The sequence below is a fragment of the Rattus norvegicus genome, chromosome 2, assembly GCF_021556685.1.
Source record: "Rattus norvegicus strain SHRSP/BbbUtx chromosome 2, alternate assembly SHRSP_T2T, whole genome shotgun sequence".
Lineage (NCBI taxonomy): Eukaryota > Metazoa > Chordata > Mammalia > Rodentia > Muridae > Rattus > Rattus norvegicus.
In genome coordinates this window covers 39,036,468-39,049,957 of record NC_141535.1, presented here as the reverse complement: position 1 = coordinate 39,049,957, position 13,490 = coordinate 39,036,468, and the positions used below count along the sequence as shown (strand labels likewise).

General features: G+C 37.0%; 1 long non-coding RNA gene across 3 annotated transcripts in view; it reads left to right on the top strand.

Annotated features, from left to right (window-relative positions):
* The window catches only part of LOC103691446 (uncharacterized), a 275,993-nt gene that overhangs the window by 135,627 nt on the left and 126,876 nt on the right, over positions 1-13,490 (top strand). For all 3 annotated transcript variants that reach the window (XR_015673883.1, XR_015673884.1, XR_015673882.1), the window contains exon 2: positions 8,813-8,979. This is a non-coding gene — a long non-coding RNA (uncharacterized LOC103691446). The remainder of the gene's footprint in view (positions 1-8,812; positions 8,980-13,490) is intronic.

Genomic DNA, 13,490 nt, shown 5'->3' with positions numbered 1-13,490 from the left:
TCTATCAAACCTTCATAGAAGACCTCATACTAATATTATCCAAACTATTCCACAAAATTGAAACAGATGGAGCCCTACCGAATTCCTTCTACGAAGCCACAATTACTCTTATACCTAAACCACACAAAGACACAACAAAGAAAGAGAACTTCAGACCAATTTCCCTTATGAATATCGACGCAAAAATACTCAATAAAATTCTGGCAAACCGAATTCAAGAGCACATCAAAACAATCATCCACCATGATCAAGTAGGCTTCATCCCAGGCATGCAGGGATGGTTTAATATACGGAAAACCATCAACGTGATCCATTATATAAACAAACTGAAAGAACAGAACCACATGATCATTTCATTAGATGCTGAGAAAGCATTTGACAAAATTCAACACCCCTTCATGATAAAAGTCCTGGAAAGAATAGGAATTCAAGGCCCATACCTAAACATAGTAAAAGCCATATACAGCAAACCAGTTGCTAACATTAAACTAAATGGAGAGAAACTTGAAGCAATCCCACTAAAATCAGGGACTAGACAAGGCTGCCCACTCTCTCCCTACTTATTCAATATAGTTCTTGAAATTCTAGCCAGAGCAATCAGACAACAAAAGGAGATCAAAGGGATACAGATCGGAAAAGAAGAGGTCAAAATATCACTATTTGCAGATGACATGATAGTATATTTAAGTGATCCCAAAAGTTCCACCAGAGAACTACTAAAGGTGATAAACAACTTCAGCAAAGTGGCTGGGTATAAAATTAACTCAAATAAATCAGTTGCCTTCCTCTATACAAAAGAGAAACAAGCCGAGAAAGAAATTAGGGAAACGACACCCTTCATAATAGACCCAAATAATATAAAGTAAATCGGTGTGACTTTAACCAAGCAAGTAAAAGATCTGTACAATAAGAACTTCAGGACACTGAGGAAAGAAATTGAAGAAGACCTCAGAAGATGGAAAGATCTCCCATGCTCATGGATTGGCAGGATTAATATAGTAAAAATGGCCATTTCACCAAAAGCAATCTACAGATTCAATGCAATCCCCATCAAAATACCAAAACAATTCTTCAAAGAGTTAGACAGAACAATTTGCAAATTCATCTGGAATAACAAAAAACCCAGGATAGCTAAAGCTATCCTCAACAATAAAAGGACTTCAGGGGGAATCACTATCCCTGAACTCAAGCAGTATTACAGAGCAATAGTGATAAAAACTGCATGGTATTGGTACAGAGACAGACAGATAGACCAATGGAATAGAATTGAAGACCCAGAAATGAACCCACACACCTATGGTCACTTGATTTTTGAGAAAGGAGCCAAAACCATCCAATGGAAAAAAGATAGCATTTTCAGCAAATGGTGCTGGTTCAACTGGAGGGCAACATGTAGAAGAATGCAGATCAATCCATGCTTATCACCCTGTACAAAGCTTAAGTCCAAGTGGATCAAGGACCTCCACATCAAACCAGACACACTCAAACTAATAGAAGAAAAACTAGGGAAGCATCTGGAACACATGGGCACCGGAAAAAATTTCCTGAACAAAACACCAATGGCTTATGCTCTAAGATCAAGAATCGACAAATGGGATCTCATAAAACTGCAAAGCTTCTGTAAGGCAAAGGACACTGTGGTTAGGACAAAATGGCAACCAACAGATTGGGAAAAGATCTTTACCAATCCTACAACAGATAGAGGCCTTATATCCAAATATACAAAGAACTCAAGAAGTTAGACCGCAGGGAAACAAATAACCCTATTAAAAAATGGGGTTCAGAGCTAAACAAAGAATTCACAGCTGAGGAATGCCGAATGGCTGAGAAACACCTAAAGAAATGTTCAACATCTTTAGTCATAAGGGAAATGCAAATCAAAACAACCCTGAGATTTCACCTCACACCAGTGCGATTGGCTAAGATCAAAAACTCAGGTGACAGCAGATGCTGGCGAGGATGTGGAGAAAGAGGAACACTCCTCCATTGTTGGTGGGATTGCAGACTGGTAAAACCATTCTGGAAATCAGTCTGGAGGTTCCTCAGAAAATTGGACATTGAACTGCCTGAGGATCCAGCTATACCTCTCTTGGGCATATACCCAAAAGATGCCTCAACATATAAAAGAGACACGTGCTCCACTATGTTCATCGCAGCCTTATTTATAATTGCCAGAAAATGGAAAGAACCCAGATGCCCTTCAACAGAGGAATGGATACAGAAAATGTGGTACATCTACACAATGGAATATTACTCAGCTATCAAAAACAACGAGTTTATGAAAGTCGTAGGCAAATGGTTGGAACTGGAAAATATCATCCTGAGTGAGCTAACCCAATCACAGAAAGACATACATGGTATGCACTCATTGATAAGTGGCTATTAGCCCAAATGCTTGAATTACCCTAGATCCCTAGAACAAACGAAACTCAAGACGGATGATCAAAATGTGAATGCTTCACTCCTTCTTTAAATGAGGAAAAAGAATACCCTTGGCAGGGAAGGGAGAGGCAAAGATTAAAACAGAGACTGAAGGAACACCCATTCAGAGCCTGCCCCACATGTGGCCCATACATATACAGCCACCCAATTAGACAAGATGGATGAAGCAAAGAAGTGCAGACCGACAGGAGCCGGATGTAGATCGCTCCTGAGAGACACAGCCAGAATACAGCAAATACAGAGGCGAATGCCAGCAGCAAACCACTGAACTGAGAATAGGTCCCCTATTGAAGGAATCAGAGAAAGAACTGGAAGAGCTTGAAGGGGCTCGAGACCCCAAAAGTACAACAATGCCAAGCAACCAGAGCTTCCAGGGACTAAGCCACTACCTAAAGACTATACATGGACTGACCCTGGACTCTGACCCCATAGGTAGCAATGAATATCCTAGTAAGAGCACCAGTGGAAGGGGAAGCCCTGGGTCCTGCTAAGACTGAACCCCCAGTGAACTAGTCTATGGGGGGAGGGCGGCAATGGGGGGAGGGTTGGGAGGGGAACACCCATAAGGGAGGGGAGGGGGGAGGGGGATGTTTGCCCGGAAACCGGGAAAGGGGATAACACTCGAAATGTATATAAGAAATACTCAAGTTAATAATAATAATAAAAAAAAGATCCATATGAAGTTTGAAGAGAAGTGGTTTTCAACCTGTTGATCATGACCCATTTGGTACCACATATCAGATATCCTGCATATCAGGTATTTACATTAAGATCCATAACAATAGCAGAATTGTAGTTATTGCAGAATAGCAGCAATAAAATCATTTAATCATTAGGGGTTACCACAACATGAGGAACTGTATTAGGAGTCACAGCATTAGGAAGGTTGAGAACTGCTAGTCTAGAGTATTCCAGAGTATGTTTGTGTATTCCTGGGATTGGTTTTGAATCTGAAAATCAATAAAATTTTGATATTTCATATCTATAGTTGCTTCAAGAAAAATAGCTTTATTTTAACTGTCTTTAAATCACAAGTTTTCACATAAGATTAATTTTAAAAATCTGAAAGTTGATCCCATACATTGTTTCAGAGGAACTAAGAGGAAATAAATTAAAATCCTATCAATGTTTTTCTTAAAATTACCTCTGTCTGTTTGGCTCCCAATCACCAAATTATGCCTTCCATATTCAGGCCCTGCCTATTTTGTGAATTAGACAGAATTATGTAGTTGTTAATCACATGGCAAATAGCAAACACACTGATTGTACTAGAACCTTGGTAATAAAAGAAATGAACGCTTCATACGTTTATTAACAATGTGATACTGAGAAGTTTATCCTCTTCTATGAGCATCAAGTCTCTTCACTGTGCACTAGAAATCATAGTGATACATTTGTCCAAGGGCTGCTTTAAGGGTTAGATAAGCAGGAAACAGATGTTTCTGAGGCATGCCAAGTAATTGATAGCTGTTCTTTACAATGATTAACTGTTTACCTCTACCACTTAACTTCTGGTGCCATCTTCAATATTGCAGAATCCCTCATCTAAGACATGAAGGAGAAGCTATCTTTAATAAACGTCAGTACATTTGCTTCAGACATTACATTATTGTCTTTACTCTCTACTCAAATGATGTGTAGCTTAATGTGCATCATTTAGAAGTGTGATTTGTTGTTTCTGTTAGCGGGTGTGTTTTGTAGCTGGTGACTCAGGTAATAATGAGGTTGGGGACTCTTACAGAAGAATTGGGGGAAGGATTGAAGGCCCTAAAGGGGAAGGGAACAATAACCCTAACCTCTGGGAACTCTCAAAACGGAGCTACCAACCAAAGAACATACATGAGCTGGGAAAAAGTCCCCAACACATATGTAGCAGATATGCTCATTCTCCATGGCTACTTTGTCTGGCCTCAGTGGGAGAGGATTGCCTAGTGTGGCAGAGACTTGATGCACCAGGGTTGGTGGATACCCATGGTAGACTCATCCTCTCAGAGGAGAGGAGGAGAGGAGATTGAGAGAGGGGTTCTGGGAAGAGGGACTAGAAGGGAAACAGCATTTGGGATGTAAATAAATAAATAAACAAATAAGTATAATGACTTTTCTGAACTTTTGTTTTTCTGTACTTCTGATGAGAGTATGTTTCTTTATTATGATTCCACTCCTCTTTGATTTCATAATATATTAATAAGCATTATGTAGACATATAGACAGCAGAGACTTCATGGTACACTCAACTTCCAGAGCACATGTCCCTGTATTGCAGTTGGTCTGTTGGCATTGTAACAACACCATCCTGCAGGTATTTTCAGTTCCTTTTTATAGACACATTCTTCTCTTGGAAGCATGGACCTCCACACAAATTTTGTTAGGAATAAGTCACATCTCTGCAAATTTATCATCAATTTAGTGGAAGTTCTCTACCCAAGAGAATACCCCATTGATGTCTTAGCCAATATCCACTAAGCCTTGAAGAAGGCTTTCACTATGTAAAGGAATGAAGACTCCTTATTTTTTTAATGTTTTGGTCTTTTCCCAGCATTCTTGTATGTGTGAGATATGTCATGATGGACTTCTGTTTAAAAAATGATAAACTTTATAGAAACACTCCTTTTACATTTTGTTTGTAAATATTTGATGAAATTGATGGAAACAAACTATGATGTTATTTCATAGACCAGGCTAAATTTTCATGCTTACCAAATCATCAGAAAAATAAGGATTGTTTTCCCTGATGGGAAATTATGTGTCCTAGGTTTACCTCGATCTGACTAGACAGCTGAGGATGACTTTCATTGCCTGATGCACCTGCCTCTAGCTTCCAAATGCCAGAGTTACAGGTATTCAAATAATCCAAGATGGCACATTTGTCAAGAAAATATTTATGCCCACTAAATTTGAGTATTAAAATGACCAATTTATTTCTGGAAATTATTGAATTAATGTAATATCTCTTATCATTTCATTATGGTTCTTTTGATTTACCTTAATAAACACGTACTTTTGCTATCATTAATGATGTTATATTTTTGGTATAATTGCTATTTTATATAAAACACTACTAGCTTGCATTCATTTAGACCCTTTCTCCTGAATATTTCTCATATATATATATACATACATGTATATATATATATATATATATATATATATATAGAGAGAGAGAGAGAGAGAGAGAGAGAGTGTTTTTGGTATGGTAAACTGTCAATGCTATAATTATACATCCTCCCTTATAGGTAATATTATTATATACTAGGACATTTATTTCAAACAGTAATGGAAATGTCAAGAGAGCAGAGTACATTGCCTCCCCTATGCCTTGAACAGAACACATTCTTAATCAAGAAATTATACGTAGCATACTACTAAAGCAAAGTACAGATGGAAAAAGAAAAAACAATGTTTAGCATGGATGTAAGAGAAACCAATAATAGAATGTGTCAGAAAGTACACTGTTTAACGTATGCCAGGGCATTTCAAAAGGTAAAATCCATGAAAATAACTGAAATTGGAAAACAGAACATGATTACCTATCAGGAGTTTTGATCTGAACAGAAAAGAAGATCATTATGGTATGTATCGTGGGATTTTTGTATCCCTAGGGACATTTCAATTTGCTTTTTGCTGACTTTAGTTGTATTAACTGGTCTTGTCTTAAGAGTAATCCTTAACACAGAACGATATCTTTTCCTACTTATTTCCAACGGAAATAATCACCTTCAGAAATTAGAACATTTGTCCACACAATGCCACTGCTGAGTTTTCCTTATACTGTACCCAGCACTGGGAGAGGTTTAGTCTTACAATGTTACAACACACACAAAGCTTCACTTCACTTTTGCCTGGTGTTAAAACTGCTTCCTGTAGAGCAGTGGCTTCTGATCCCCATGGTAAACTAGGAGGAGTGTTGACTGCATTACTCTCATTTCAAAATCCATCACTGGCCGCAATCTATTTTAGTCTGTGCTCACATGACTAATTCTTATGTTTTACCCATAATGCAGATAACATCGAGATTTTTGAACTTAATTTTATTTTATTACTTATCATTTTATATCTTGCTCACTGCCTACCTCCTGGTCAGCACATCCCATGATCCTCCCTCCATCCCCCATTGTCTTCTTTTTGAGCAATTGGGGGCCCAGTGTGTATCCCCCACCCTGGCACTTCAAGTCTATGTGAGGTTAAACACTTTCTCTCTCACTGAGGGCAGATAAGACTAACCAGCTAAAAGGAGATTTCCTTTGACATTATCAGGTTTACAGTGGAATGAGAATTCATAATCACATAATAACAACTTTAATGAATAAAATGAAATTCTCAGAGAACTTGTATATTACCAGCTTGGCAATACTCTCTTTTCAACGATATCACTGCAGACAAATATATTGAATGTTTTAGCAAACTTGACAAAATTCAGTGAAACCATTTTTAAACATTCTACCATCTGTAGGGTCACATGCTTTTGAACATTAGACTCTCATACTCCTTTTTTTCCGGAATTGAGTAACTGCTGAGACAAGAGCTCTGAGTTACACCTCAAGCCTCTGAAATTAATGCCACAAATATGCTTTTAGAAGAGAACTATGGCAAACACCAATTAAAAGACATAACTTTGGAATAGATTAGGAAACAGCATGAAGAGATTATTTGTAATGGACTTTCTGCCTTCCAGGTGAGAGTATTCTTATGCAAGCATTATTCATTCATGAGATTATTAAGTTGAGTGCCTATTAATTCATAGGCTTTATATATGAGATACTGCTGATATAAACAGTGATTGCTATTCTCGAGGGACTTAAGTGAAACTACCTGCCATGTTGACAATAGAATCATTTTCATATTGGATTATGGATCTCGAATAGTTACAATAGAAATCATATCTAATCTGGCATGGTGTGTGCCTCTCTTTTTATGCTACTATAACAAAATATTTTAGAGTGGGTATTAGAAATGATAGTGCCTATTATTATTATTAATTATTATTATGGAATTTGGAAAGGTGGGAAGTACACAGTTGAGGGACTTTCATATGGTGAGCACCTGCCTTCTGCTTCAACCCAGAATGGCAGGATAAGACCACAGATGCTAGAGTGTTCAAGAGAGGGCTGAATTCACTTATAATTTTACTATAACAAACTCACTTCTGGGGTAACAACATTAATCCACTTATAGGTGCAGAGCCCTCATGAACTCATCACAAAATGCTATAGATGTCAACAGTCAACATTGGACTAAGTTTCCAATGCATGCTTTGGAGGCATATTAAAGCCACAGTAGATGAGATACGGTAGCCCATCCTCTGAGACGAGAAAGTAGACAGAGAGCTAAGTTGTAAAGAATTAACAAGGTCATCTACAAACATGTAGGGTTGTATGTATAATGATATTCTAGGAGGATGGTCACTTGCACAAGAAAAGCTAGATAGAAGGTAGACACACTGGGAAAAAAATCCGGAAGTTGTTGAGTCTAAAAAAAAATATAATGGTAAAGTGTCAGAAGTAGGATTGAGGAGGATAAAATATTCTGTCTTCTATATTCAAAGTTTTTGAATTTGAACTTAAACATGAAGGCAGTGGAAGGGCAAAGCATGTTTCCAGGGTGCCATGTAACAGAATTCTGACTGAGTTTATGAAAGAATCTAAGAAAGTAGATAAGAAAGAGAATTGCTGTAGGAGGATACTAAAAACTCATACTGATGAAAAAGGAGGTGGAAGGAAGCAGGCAGAGGAGAGGAAGAGTTAGTGTCAGATTTGAAGACCAATTTTTATGTATGCTAATGTTGTGGAAAAGCCAAGGGTCACATCGAAGTCTCCTGACTAATTTGCCACATGACTTGGTATGATATTTACTGAACTAACAAATGTACAGAGATGCTCAAATTTAGAGAATTTAAGAAATTTGTTTTGGTTCTGTTCCTTTTCAAATGCATGAGATTTTCTTTTCTATTTAGATTTACTTCAGTTTTATATGTATATATGCTGTGTGTTGTGTGTGTTTGTGTATATATGCCATGTGTATGTAGATATCCTTGTCCATTAACAATTTTCCAGCCCTACCGTGAATTATGATTACTAAGAAAAATTTACAATCAAAATATATTAGTAAATGTTAGATTGTGTTTTATGTATAGCAGGTAGTTACCAGCTGCCTTGTATCTTGGCACCACATTTTCAGAAATCTCTTTAATGGACAATTTTCACAAATGATAATCTTTCATCATAAGTCTTAAGGATGAAGAATGTAGGAAGAGTAATGTTCTTTCTTGATTTATGCAGTATGTGAAGGCCATGACACTGTACATGAACTAGAAAAAAATCAACTATATTAATTTGATATTACATTTTATTTTCTAATTTCTCATGTCTTTCAGGTGACAAGTATCTTTGAATCTAGCTCTTAGTAGTGTAAATTACTTGAGTTTTCCCCAAGAAACAAATGTTTCTGCATGGAAAAAAATGAAGAAATTATCTTCCTAAATAATTCAGGAGAAATGTCAAGAGGAATAGAATTTCTCAGTTGAGAAGCTTCAGACAAAATGTAAGTGTATTTTAAGTTGTCATAGTATCATGTTCAAAATTTATTAAACTCTTCTGTAGCCCATGGAAGGGCCACAAAAAAATGTATGTTCTAGTATTGTAGAAAATGGTGTCTTCCAGTCCTGGCATATTTCATGGCTTTAGAATTGCACTCAACTGTTTTTGCCTGTGTTTATATGTGTGCCATAAATGTGTCTTCACATACATGTGCTTGAATGGATATGTGTCAATCTACATGCATGTGTGTACATGGTTGATGTCAGGAGCCTTCCCCCATTCCCCCATTGCTGTCCATTTTATTTAGTAAAGCCACTTTTATTTATCTAGTGAACATAGAGCTTACCAGTTCCAGTTTGTCCTAGGTGTCCTTTGTCCCTCTCTCAAGTGCTGGGAGTATAGGCAGGCCCTGCACCTGCCATGTTTCACACCTGCTGCATTTCACCGTGGGTTTGTGGATTCTAAGAGTTCACTCTCCAGCCCTCTCACCAGCACCACACGAGTTTTGTCCATTGAGCCATCTTCCAAGCCTCTCACTTGAATATTAACTATTAGAAGTCATGAGTAGTTTTGCTAAAGTATGAAATAGTCTTACATTTTCAATTCTTTTCTGCTTGAAACTGAAAATAATTTTGTGAAAGGAACCAAAGACAGAAATATAAAAATAGACATTACATATTTGTTTTTTTTTACAAATGAACTTAAAATTGCATTCATAGTAACAATAATACAAAATACTCAGAATACAACAGCAGCAAAAAGAGTAATCATTCAGCCGAAATGTAAAATGGCTTAATTAAAAAGGGTAGTATTTATAACAAAATTGGGGGAGTTTGAAGGTTAAAGGTTGGGACCAAGACACATTTTAGTTTCTGAGCAGAGTAACACCTGTAGTTTAAAGCGGAATAACACCTAGTTGTGGCTATACAAAGCATAAATCACATCATAGGGCTCTGTTCCATAAAGCCAGAGAGAAATGATGGATAAGAGGATAGTTATCACTCAGTGAGCAAGTTTTTGATGTTCCTCTATATAGTTCAGAGACAAAATTTTATTTTTATTTTCAAATGAATGAAAATAAGCATGAAAACTGGTGAAATTACTGTTTATTTTTACTTTAAGTTAATGCTTTCTTACATAAAAGACTATCTAATAATATAAAAGTCATTAAAAAGTAAGACTATTAGATATTTCCTTTAAATTAGTTTCTATCAATCTTCACATTAGAGTAATATCTGATGTTTAAATAAATTATTTGTAAAACTCTAAAAGTTGTATCTTTGAGAGGAACAGCCCTATGACAAAGATCTTGCAAAAAATAATGTGCATTAAAATGTATTTACTAATAAATTTCAGTAGTAACTACAAGCCAAATTAATCTTCAAACCTGAAAAAAATGAAAATGTGATACCACATAAAGAGATCTTTCCTAAATGTTATGAATGTTATTATTTTCTTAACCACTGTAGTTATATGAAAGATATAGTCAGAAGGCTCAGTTTATTGAAAATTGTCTGGACAGTCTCTGAATCATGATAGAGTTTGAAAATATATAATAGCCTCATGTGTTTGTGCCTACTACAAAATTTGCATTCTGAATAGGCATACTCACTGTGCATACATGGGAATTCATAGATGTGAGTCTCCACATCTTAAGCAAGGAATAACATTTGTGAATCATCCGTAAATGATCTATAGTGTTCAGATCTTGTGGCCTGAGCTAAAGATCAGAACAATTTGAGAGAAGTCAGCATTCACTGATGTCCCTTTACCCATTGAAATATGCAAATGGCATAGTTCCTTCATGTACTTTTAGAAGGTAGAATAAGGGGTTCAGAGCTAAACAAAGAATTCACAGCTGAGGAATGCCGAATGGCTGAGAAACACCTAAAGAAATGTTCAACATCTTTAGTCATAAGGGAAATGCAAATCAAAGATTTGAGATTTCACCTCACACTAGTGAGAATGGCTAAGATCAAAAACTCAGGTGACAGCAGATGCTGGCGAGGATGTGGAGAAAGAGGACCACTGCTCCATTGTTGGTGGGACTGCAGACTGGTACAACCATTCTGGAAATCAGTCTGGAGGTTCCTCAAAAAATTGGACATTGAACTACCTGAGGACCCAGCTATACCTCTTTGGGCATATACCCAAAAGATGCCCCAACATATAACAAAGTGACGTGCTCCACTATGTTCATAGCAGCCTTATTTATAAGAGCCAGAAGCTGGAAAGAACCCAGATGCCCTTCAACAGAAGAATGGATACAGAAAATTTGGTAGATCTACACAATGGACTATTACTCAGCTATCAAAAACAATGACTTTATGAAATTCATAGGCAAATGGATGGAACTGGAAAATATCATCCTGAGTGAGGTAACCCAATCACAGAAAAACACACATGGTATGCACTCATTGATAAGTGGCTATTAGCCCAAATGCTTGAATTACCCTAGATGCATAGAACACATGAAACTCAAGACAGATGATCAAAATGCGAATGCTTCACTCCTTCTTTAAAAGGGGAACAAGAATACACTTGGCAGGGAATGGGAGGCAAAGATTAAAACAGAGGCAGAAGGAACACTCATTCAGAGCCTGCCCCACATATGGCGCATACATACACAGCCACCCAATTAGACAAGATGGATGAAGCAAAGAAGTGCAGGCCGACAGGAACCGGATGTAGATCTCTCCTGAGAGACACACCCAGAATACAGCAAATAGATAGGCGAATGCCAGCAGCAAACCACTGAACTCAGAATAGGACCCCCGTTGAAGGAATCAGAGAAAGAACTGGAAGAGCTTGAAGGGGCTCGAGACCCCATATGAACAACAATGCCAAGCAACCAGAGCTTCCAGGGACTAAGCCACTACCTAAAGACTATACATGGACTGACCCTGGACTCTGACCTCATAGGTAGCAATGAATAGCCTAGTAAGATCACCAGTGGAAGGGGAAGCCCTGGGTCCTGCTAAGACTGAACCCCCAGTGAACGTGATTGTTGGGGGAAGGGCGGTAATGGTGGGAGGATGGGGAGGGGAACACCCATAGAGAAGGGGAGGTGGAGGGGTTAGGGGGATGTTGGCCTGGAAACCGGGAAAGGGAATAACACTTGAAATGTAAATAACAAATACTAAGTTGATAAAAAAAAAAAGAAGGTAGAATAATACTGTGAGAAAATTTTCCTCAGAGGATTTTGATTCAATTACTTCTTCACTTTAACATCCACTATGTTTAGAATAGATTTTAAGATCACAGTAAATTTGAATGAAAAGTAAGACATTTATCATATTTTCTAACCCACCCACATGCATAGCCTGTCTCATTATCAGTGACTGGACCAAGATGAGCATGTTGATTTAAACTGATAAACCTACAATGAAGTATCATTACTATCCAAAATACATTAGTTACAGGAGTGTTTTCCATTCTATGAGTTTGGACAGAAACAAAAGTAACATACTAAAGACTAGTTTTACTAGCGTAAGAGTCTTCCAAGATCCATTTATTAATCCTTTCTTTCATAAAGCCTGAGAGCTATGCTTGCATTTTTTATGCTCTAATGTTCCATTGTCTGGATGGACTAATTTGGTTACATACCTAATAAGGACATATTTGTTGCATTTGAAGGGTCATTCATGATTATAACACAATTACAAAATATCTCCATTCCATGCCTCCCTCAAAACACCACCCAGCTTTCTTTAAATCTGTGGCATCTTTTTCATTGGGTAAAGGTGATATCAACACATGGGAAGGTAAGTGGAAAGAATGTAATAGCTAGAGAGCTTTGCAAGAGTGTATTCCAACATGGCTATACAACTTCTCATCTCCATCCAAAATGAACGAGGTCTCTTACCACAAAACCCTGTGAACATTTGCTAGCCTTTTACACATAAAAAATAGAATATTAGAGCTTAAAAATGCTATTTAAAGGGGAGAAAGTCATATTCATATTACTATGTGAAAGGAAGCAATATAAAAAGACTCTATCATATTCAATTCCTGTATATGACATTCTGAAAAAGCCAAAACAGCACAGAAAATAAAATACAACCATAGTTCTCAGGCTTTATGGATGGAAGAATAATAAATAATAATGAGTGGATCATGGAATATTCTTACAGCAGTAAAGTCTTTAGCATGCTACAATACTGGGTAGATATCGCTTTATTTTTTTTCCAAACCCATAGAATACAAATGAGGTTTTTGCTATTCTAACACATCACTCACTGTTGGTTTAATTTACATTTTTGATAATATATGATGGGGAACATATTTACATATTCTGGGTTGGCATTTATGTCTTCATCAGTAGAGTCTCTTAACTATCTTTGACAATTTTTTTTAAATTGAATTTCACCTTTACATTTAAGGTTTCAATATTCTCTGTATATTTTTAGTGTCTGTTGTACATTTCATTCATTTCATTCACCTTCATTTATTGCTTTTCCAATGCTCTTTTTGGAAATCTGATTTCCCAACCTTTTCACCTTCCCTCTCTCTTTA